This window comes from Malus sylvestris, chromosome 4 (genome assembly GCF_916048215.2).
Source record: "Malus sylvestris chromosome 4, drMalSylv7.2, whole genome shotgun sequence".
In the NCBI taxonomy this organism is placed as follows: domain Eukaryota; kingdom Viridiplantae; phylum Streptophyta; class Magnoliopsida; order Rosales; family Rosaceae; genus Malus; species Malus sylvestris.
The window spans coordinates 23,155,462-23,163,820 of NC_062263.1; the positions used below are offsets into that span (position 1 = coordinate 23,155,462).

At 37.7% G+C, this 8,359-nt stretch overlaps 1 pseudogene; it reads right to left on the reverse strand.

Moving 5' to 3' along the window:
* Nucleotides 1-646: 646 nt before the first annotated feature.
* LOC126620537 (small nucleolar RNA R71) lies at nucleotides 647-753 on the reverse strand (annotated as a pseudogene).
* Between the last annotated feature and the right edge of the window lie 7,606 nt (nucleotides 754-8,359).

Genomic DNA, 8,359 nt, shown 5'->3' on the forward strand with positions numbered 1-8,359 from the left:
TTGGCGCCGCTGCCTCGGATCGAATTTAATTTAAGTTTACTTTTGTGATTTTCAGTTTATTTAATTTTTATTTTCATTTTTTTTTTATTTTGATCAATTTTTCTCGATGCATTCTCTTTTTTTTTTCATTGTTTCTTGAAGGTGAATGCTTGGTACTCGTTCGTCGGATTATGTATTACTTGAGTTTGAACCAGAAATTGAGAAAAGACTCTGTGAAATCCGAAGAGACCAAAGAGAAGTCGGTGAGAAAGAACAGCAGCAAGAGAGCAAGATGGCGTTAGTTCAGAATGAAACGATGGGAGATCTTGATATTCCAACCATTCCGGAATCACCGTCGAGCATAGCTCTTCCTGCAGCTGCAAGGAATTATGAATTGAAGACTATCCACTTTAATATGATGCCTTCTTTTCATGGCATGAGCACTGAAGATCCATTGGCACATATTAGAGATATCTTCAATATGGTGTCCAACATGGCATTGGTAGAAGGAGTCACCGAGGAACATCTCAGGATGAAAGTCTTTCCATACACTATGAAAGACAAAGCGAAGACTTGGTTGAATTCTTTGAGGCCTAGAACTTTGACGAGTTGGAACGATATTCAGAATAAATTTTTGGAGAAATTCTTTTCGACCTAGAGGACCGATACCCTTAGAGATAATATCATGCAGTTCACTCAACAGGCAGATGAGACGTTTTTTGAGGCATGGGAGAGATTTAATAATTTGTTGATTCAGTGTCCGCACCATGGTTTGCCTACTCTAGTTCTCATGCGGATATTTTATAAAGGATTAACAGTTTCAAGCAAAGCTGCAGTGAACAACTATGCAGGGGGATCAATTAAGAACAAGACGCCAGCCGAATGTCAAGCACTTTTTGATACTCTAGCACTCGAAACACAACATTCTGAAGCAAGAGGAAGACGGGCAGGAGTTTTTGAGATTAATAATTCTACCGAATTTGCTTCAAAGGCACAAGTCGATGCGATTGCTAGTAAACTTGACACTTTGCTTTCTATGAATGGGAGAGCATCAGTTCAAGAGATTTGTTCCATATGTGCAGTTCCTGGTCATGCCACAGTTGGTTGTCCGTATAATGTTGATTTTCCAGAATTTGTTCAAGAGTAAGCGAACATGGTGAATGCTTACAGACGTCCTAGTAACGATCCATACTCCAATACTTATAATCAAGGATGGAGAAACCATCCAAATCTCTCATGGGTCAATAATCATAATGTACAAAAGCCACCATCTGGTTTCCAACCTCAAGAGAAGAAGAATAATTTGGAAGATGTCATTGCACAGCTTGCTGGTAACGTGAATACTCTTTCTGTCAATACAAATCAATTTATGAGCAAAACTGAGACAACTCTTCAGAACCAGGTTGCCTCAATAAAAAATTTGGAGATTCAAATGGGGCAGTTAGCTCATTCTTTGGCAGTTAGAGAAAAAGGTTCTTTTCCAAGCCAAACTGAAGTTAATCCGAGAAACCATGAGCAAGCTAAAGCAATAACTCTTCGAAGAGGGAAACAAGTGAAAACAGCAGCTGATTTTGAGAAAAACAATGAGGAAGAAAAGGTAGAAACCATTTCACAAGAGGAGCAGCCACTATCCGATGTTGTACAGCCACTAGCTATACTAGGAACCACTTCAAAAGCTTCACCACAATCAGTCATTGCAGCCATGCCACTCCCTAAGCCTGTTGTCCAACCCGTGAAGCCATATGTGCCCCCTATTCCTTTTCCTCAACGGCTCAAGAAGAATATGTTAGATGAGAAGTATTTCAAATTCTTAGAGATGTTTAAGAAACTGGAGATTACTATTCCATTTGCCGATGCTTTGGAGCAGATGCCAAATTATGCTAAATTCATGAAGGATATCATCTCAAAGAAAAGAAAATTTGGCGATCATGAGAAGATTCAGTTGACAGAAGAATGCAGTGCAATCCTTCAAAGAAAGCTTCCGCTCAAGCAAAAAGATAGAGGGAGTTTCAAAATTCCATGCATTATTGGCACTAATTTATTTGAAAAAGCATTATGTGATTTGGGGTCTAGTGTTAATTTATTACCTTTATCTGTTGCTAAGAACATTGGAATAGGTGAAATTAAACCCACTATTGTTTCTTTACAGATGGCAGATAGATCAATTGCATATCCAGAGGGAATTATCGAAGATGTGTTAGTGAAGGTTGACAAGCTGATTTTTCCAGCAGATTTCTTGGTGTTGGATATGGAAGAAGATTATGAGACTCAGTTGATTTTGGGTCGGCCATTTCTTATCACAGCTAGGACTTTAATTGATGTGGAACAAGGGGTTTTGACATTGAGAATTGGGGAAGAGAAAGCAACATTCAACGTGTTCGAGGCTGGAAAATTTCCAAGAGAAGCAGAAGATTGTTTTCGCATTGATTTAGTTGAGACCGCGATTTCTGAAAAATTCAGAGTTGAGAAGCCCAGTGATCCTATGGAAGCTGCACTAGTTCATACTGCTACTTTAGAAGATGAAAATCAACTGTTAACGGAATGTGCTCTTTATTTGGATGCTTTTAAATCAGTTACAAAGAGTGGACGATTGGAGTTCGAAGACCTTGGATCTGTACCTTCAAAATCGCCGCCAAGTATCATAGCCGCACCTACCTTAAATTTGAAACCATTGCCATCACATTTAAAGTATGCTTTCTTGGGAGATGCTGAGACTTTACCTGTTATAATTTCTGCATATTTGAGTGAAGTTGAAGAAGAAAAACTATTGAGAGTGTTAAGAAGGCATAGAATGGCAATTGGGTGGAGTATTGCTGACATCAAAGGAATTAGTCCGTCTATTTGTATGCATCGGATCTTGTTGGAAGACAATTACAAGCCTTCAGTTGAGCATCAATGCAGATTAAATCCAAATATGAAGGAGGTGGTACGAGCTGAGATTTTGAAGTTATTAGACGCTGGAATAATATATCCAATTTCGGATAGTAAATGGGTGAGTGCTTTGCATTTGGTACCGAAAAAGGGTGGAGTTACAGTGGTTAAGAATGATAAGAATGAGTTAATTCCAACGAGGACTACAACAGGATGGAGAGTATGCACTGACTATAGGAAATTGAACAATGAGACTCGAAAAGATCATTTTCCTTTTCCATTCATTGATTTGATGTTGGATAAACTTGCTGGATATGCTTACTATTGTTTTTTAGATGGGTACTTTGGTTATAATCAAATTCCGATTGCACCAGAAGACCAAGAAAAGACGACATTCACATGCCTTTTCAGTACTTTTGCGTATAGGCGTATGCCTTTTGGGTTGTGTAACGCGCCTGCTACTTTTCAAAGGTGCATGATGAGTATTTTTTCTGACTTGGTAGAGCGTTGTATTGAGGTATTCATGGATGACTTCTCAGTTTTTGGCTCATCGTTTGATTCTTGTCTGGATAATTTGTCCTCGGTGTTGCAAAGATGTGAAGAAACCAATTTAGTTCTTAATTGGGAAAAATGTCACTTTATGGTGCAAGAAGGGATTGTTTTAGGTCATAAAGTTTCGGTCAACGACATTGAGGTAGACAAGGCGAAAATTGAGACAATTTCAAAGTTACCGCCATCCACTTCCATCAAAGGAGTTCGAAGTTTTCTTGGTCATGCTGGTTTTTATCGACGTTTTATTAAGGATTTCTCTAAGATTACAAAACCGTTGTGTAACTTGCTCCTGAAAGAAGCGGAGTTTGTATTCGATTCATCATGTTTTAAGGCGTTCAATGTGTTGAAAATGAAGCTCACGACAGCTCATGTGATAGTTGCACCGGATTGAGAATTACCTTTTGAGATTATGTGTGATGCAAGTGACTATGCTATTGGAGCAGTTTTGGGTCAGTGGAGAGATAAGCTACTGCATGTGATTTATTATGCTAGTCGAACTCTCAATGGCACACAATTGAATTATGCCACTACCGAGAAAGAGTTTCTAGCCGTTGTCTTTGCTTTAGACAAATTCCGTTCTTATCTCATTGGTTCAAAGGTAATTGTCTACACCAATCACTCAGCTTTGAAGTATTTATTATCCAAGAAAGATGCAAAGCCTCGGTTGATTCGATGGGTGTTGTTACTACAAGAGTTTGATTTAGAGATACGGGATAAAAATGGGTCTGAAAATGTGGTGGCGGATCATCTTTCTCGAATTATGCATCATGAAGGTGATAATGACTTAGTTTCTATCTCCGAAACATTCCCTGACTAGCAGCTCTTTACCATTAAATCTTCAGTCACTCCTTGGTATGCAGATTATGTCAATTATTTAGTTAGTGATATCATGCCTCCTGATTTGACTTGGCAACAGAAGAAAAGATTCATTTCGTTAGTCAGACATTACTATTGGGATGAGCTGTACTTGTGGAAGCATTGTCCAGATCAACGTATAAGACGGTGTGTTCCTGATGACGAGATGGAGGAAATCTTACAACATTGCCATTTTCTAGCATGTGGTGGTCATTTTGGTGCCACAAAGACTGCTGCCAAGGTACTACAATCTGGTTTTTGGTGGCCTACATTGTTTAAGGATGCTCATACTTTTGTTTCTACATGTGATCGTTGCCAACGTGTTGGAAATATCTCAAGTAGACATCAAATGCCGTTGAATAATATTCTAAAAGTCGAACTTTTTGATGTTTGGGGTATTGACTTCATGGGACCATTTCCATCATCTTATGGCAATCAATACATCTTGGTAGCTATGGATTATGTTTCAAAATGGGTTGAAGCAATTGCTTTACCTACTAATGATGTTAAGGTTGTTGTTCATTTTCTCCGGAAGCATATTTTCACTCACTTTGGCACCCCGCGCGCCATTATTAGTGATGGAGGCAAGCACTTTTGTAATCGTCACTTCAATGCTCTTTTGGCGAAATATGGAATCACACATAAGGTTGCTACACCTTATCATCCACAAACTAGTGGGTAGGTTGAGATTTCCAATCGAGAGATCAAGAATATTTTAGAGAAGACCGTGGGACTTTCACGCAAAGATTGGGCTGCAAAGTTGGATGATGCGCTATGAGCGTATCGGACTACATTCAAGACTCCAATTGGCATGTCTCCATATCGATTGGTGTTTGGAAAAGCATGTCATTTACCTGTGGAACTGGAACATAAAGCATTTTGGGCAGTGAAGAAGCTTAATTTTGAGATGGACGCAACGGGAGAAAAGAGAGTTCTTCAATTGAACGAGATGGAATAATTTCGGAATGATGCATATGAAAATGCTAAAATCTACAAGGAACGTACCAAAAAGTGGCATGATCAACATATTCTTCGTCGTGAGTTTTATATTGGCCAGCAAGTTCTTTTGTTTAATTCTCGGCTGAAACTTTTCCCTGGGAAGTTGCGAACACGATGGTCTGGTCCTTTTACAGTTGTTCAAGTTTTTCCATATGGAACAATTCAAATTCGTGATCATACAACGGATGCTACATTCAAAGTTAATGGACAACGATTGAAGCCATATCTTGCTTCCAGTTTTGAGTGAAACACGAATGTTGTGACCCTTGCTTCTCCCGATTGATTGCAATGCCAAGTCGGGCTGAGGACTTTAAACTAAGCGCTTGTTGGGAGGCAACCCAACCAGGTTCATTCGTTCCTTTCCTTGTTTATTAGTTTTGCATTTTCTTCCTTTCTGTTCCATACTACTCATTGTGCATCTTTTTGTTGTGATTTTGCATTGAGGACAATGTTTAGTTTAGGTTTGGGGGGAGAGCCTAGTTTTTTTTGTTAGTTTGGTTGATTCATTTGAATTTTTGTTTTTAAGGTCAACAGCTAAGGTTTTTATGTTCCAAGTTTAATAATATTGATTTCTTCACCCACATGATGATTTGAACATGTTTAGTTTGTCATTTCAAATGTGTTTGGAGTGGTTTTGTGGTTATGTGCCAAAGAAATAGCAAAATTGCACTTTGAGTTCATATTTTGGTCATAATCAACTTATCTACCTAAATTAATTTTGGATGTTTTTCAAGTTAATTTGGTGATGCTAACATGTTTAGAATGGCTAATATGATGTGTTGGAATAGGTTTGGGACAAAAATTCGACCTACATTGTGAATTGGGAGGTTTAGAAGCTCAAAAAGTGAAAATAAACATGTAAATTGCAGCATAATTTTTGCAGATTTTCTGTCATAAAAAAGCTTTAGTGACGACCTTCAAAGATTTTCTCTGTCACAAAAGGCTTGTTCATACTTTTAGCGACGGTTTTTGGGAATTTTTTTTGTCACTAAAAGTCAGTTTTGCTGATTGTTGGCAGATTTTTATCCTATGATGAAGGTAACAATTTTGGCTCGGAATTCATTATTTTTAAAGCCATTCCATCTTCCATGATGCCCAAAAATAGGTGTATTCTCTTCCTATTCTCTTACTTTCTTTCATGCTTATATTTATACATCCTTATGTGATGAATTGTTTTGTTAAAATTTATAGGATGAGGTAGGAATTAAAATTTTGGGATTGGGTGTTAGAATTTGTTGGAAACAATAAGAGCTTGGAAGCATAAGTTGTTAAGGTTATCACTTTAGCATATTAATGGCGATGTATATGTCTTGCTAAGAATTTTTCCTTTGCTAAAGGGTTGCCTAGAAGGTTTTTGCATCACTTTTTTTTTTACCATTCATTTTGCCATGTCTCAAGTACTTTGGTGGAGAAATTGTCCATGTTTGGATGATGTGGAGAAATAGTGGAGACTACCCATGTGAGTTGTTGAGCCTAAGCTTTTCTTGAGAGGGTTAATTTGTTTCTACTCCTAAACACTTTTCAATTTCTTTCTTTAATTTTTATGATCTCATTAACATTATTTTGCATTGGGTACTAAAGAACTTTAATATATGTTGGGCATTCTTGCCATTGGGTTAGACGGAACTATAGAAACGAAGTTAGGCTATGCATGTTTTCCACCACTAAAAGACCTATTCCCTACCCTTTTGTGTGCTCCATTAACCCCATTGAAGCCAAACACTTAGCCTTTTCTTTCATCACTCACATAAAATCTTATCCACTCTACCCTATATTAGCCATACCATATAGCTTGAGAGATACCAAGGTGATACCAAAAGAAATCAAGGTTGAATTCTACATCAAAGTAGTGGCGTGTACCGAGGTACCATGTGGCTTATTTTTATTTCTTGTAGTTATTGAAAAAAAAAATCAAGAAAAAGAAAAAGAAAAAGAAGAGAAATTGTACGATTCAGTATAACATGAGTCCTGGACGCCATGAATCACATCAAATTTCAAAGGGGTGCCAGCCTACGTATATACAAAGAAGTCGTAGTGTCTCTCAAGTTCTTGTTTTTCCTTATCCTTTCTTTTTTTAGCCCAAATACCTAGCCTTACGTTACAACCGTTTCAAAGACCTAACGGATTTATGGGGAAGTCTAGCTTTTTTGGTGAAGGTTGATAACAATGTTCTTAGTATTCGATTCTTTTCATGAGATCTATTTTCAGAAATGGCTGTTTTCCAATGTTGATCATATGTGATTATATATTGATTCTTTTTGAATAAAATCATCACATATGCCTGTTAAGAGAGAAAGCCTAGGTTCTATGAGAAAATAGAGTGATATCTAGTGAGGCTTAGAGTCGAGGCGAATTTGTACACACGCCAAGTATGGATGTTTTTAAGCCCGAGTTCTTGGGATGTTGGCTTCATACTTTCCATTGTGATGCATTGATTTATGAGGGCATAACTTTAGTTTTGGAAGTATGATTGGCATGCATTGGTTTTCATTAATTGATGGAAGTGATAACTGTAACACCTTTGCTTTTCAGTAAAGCGTTTGTGGGTAGCGTAATTGGTAAAAACTCAGGAGACACAACTCATCCGACTAGGGACACCTAGGGGTTTAAAGGCTTGTTGCACATGCTCAGTGCAATCGTTTTGCCAGCGAAAGTGGGTTTAGTTAGACTTGTTTTAGTCAGTTTCTTATTTTTGTTTTATATTTTGCTCGAGGACTAGCAAAAGATAGGTTTGGGGGTATTTGTTAGGGTGATATTTTATATATATTTGATAACTCTTTTACCTATAACTTAGTCATGATTTTATAGTAAATTGGTGAGTTTGATGTGTTTTTGTGCGATTTTTGTAGAGAACATAATTCGTGAATAAAGCAGGGAATTGGAAGCTTAAATTAGAGAAACTCAAAGAATTGTCGAATGGGATGTGACTGATGGGCTGGAGCAAAGAATGGAACAATACATCATATAGGAAATTGGATCATTAAAGCAAGCCCAATAAAATTAGGCGGTGCAAGCATGCGGTGATGTGTTTTCCCAAAAAGAATTAGGTTTGAGAGTCCAAACGGCATGTGGATTAGGCAACCAAAAGGAAAGGCATAGAAAG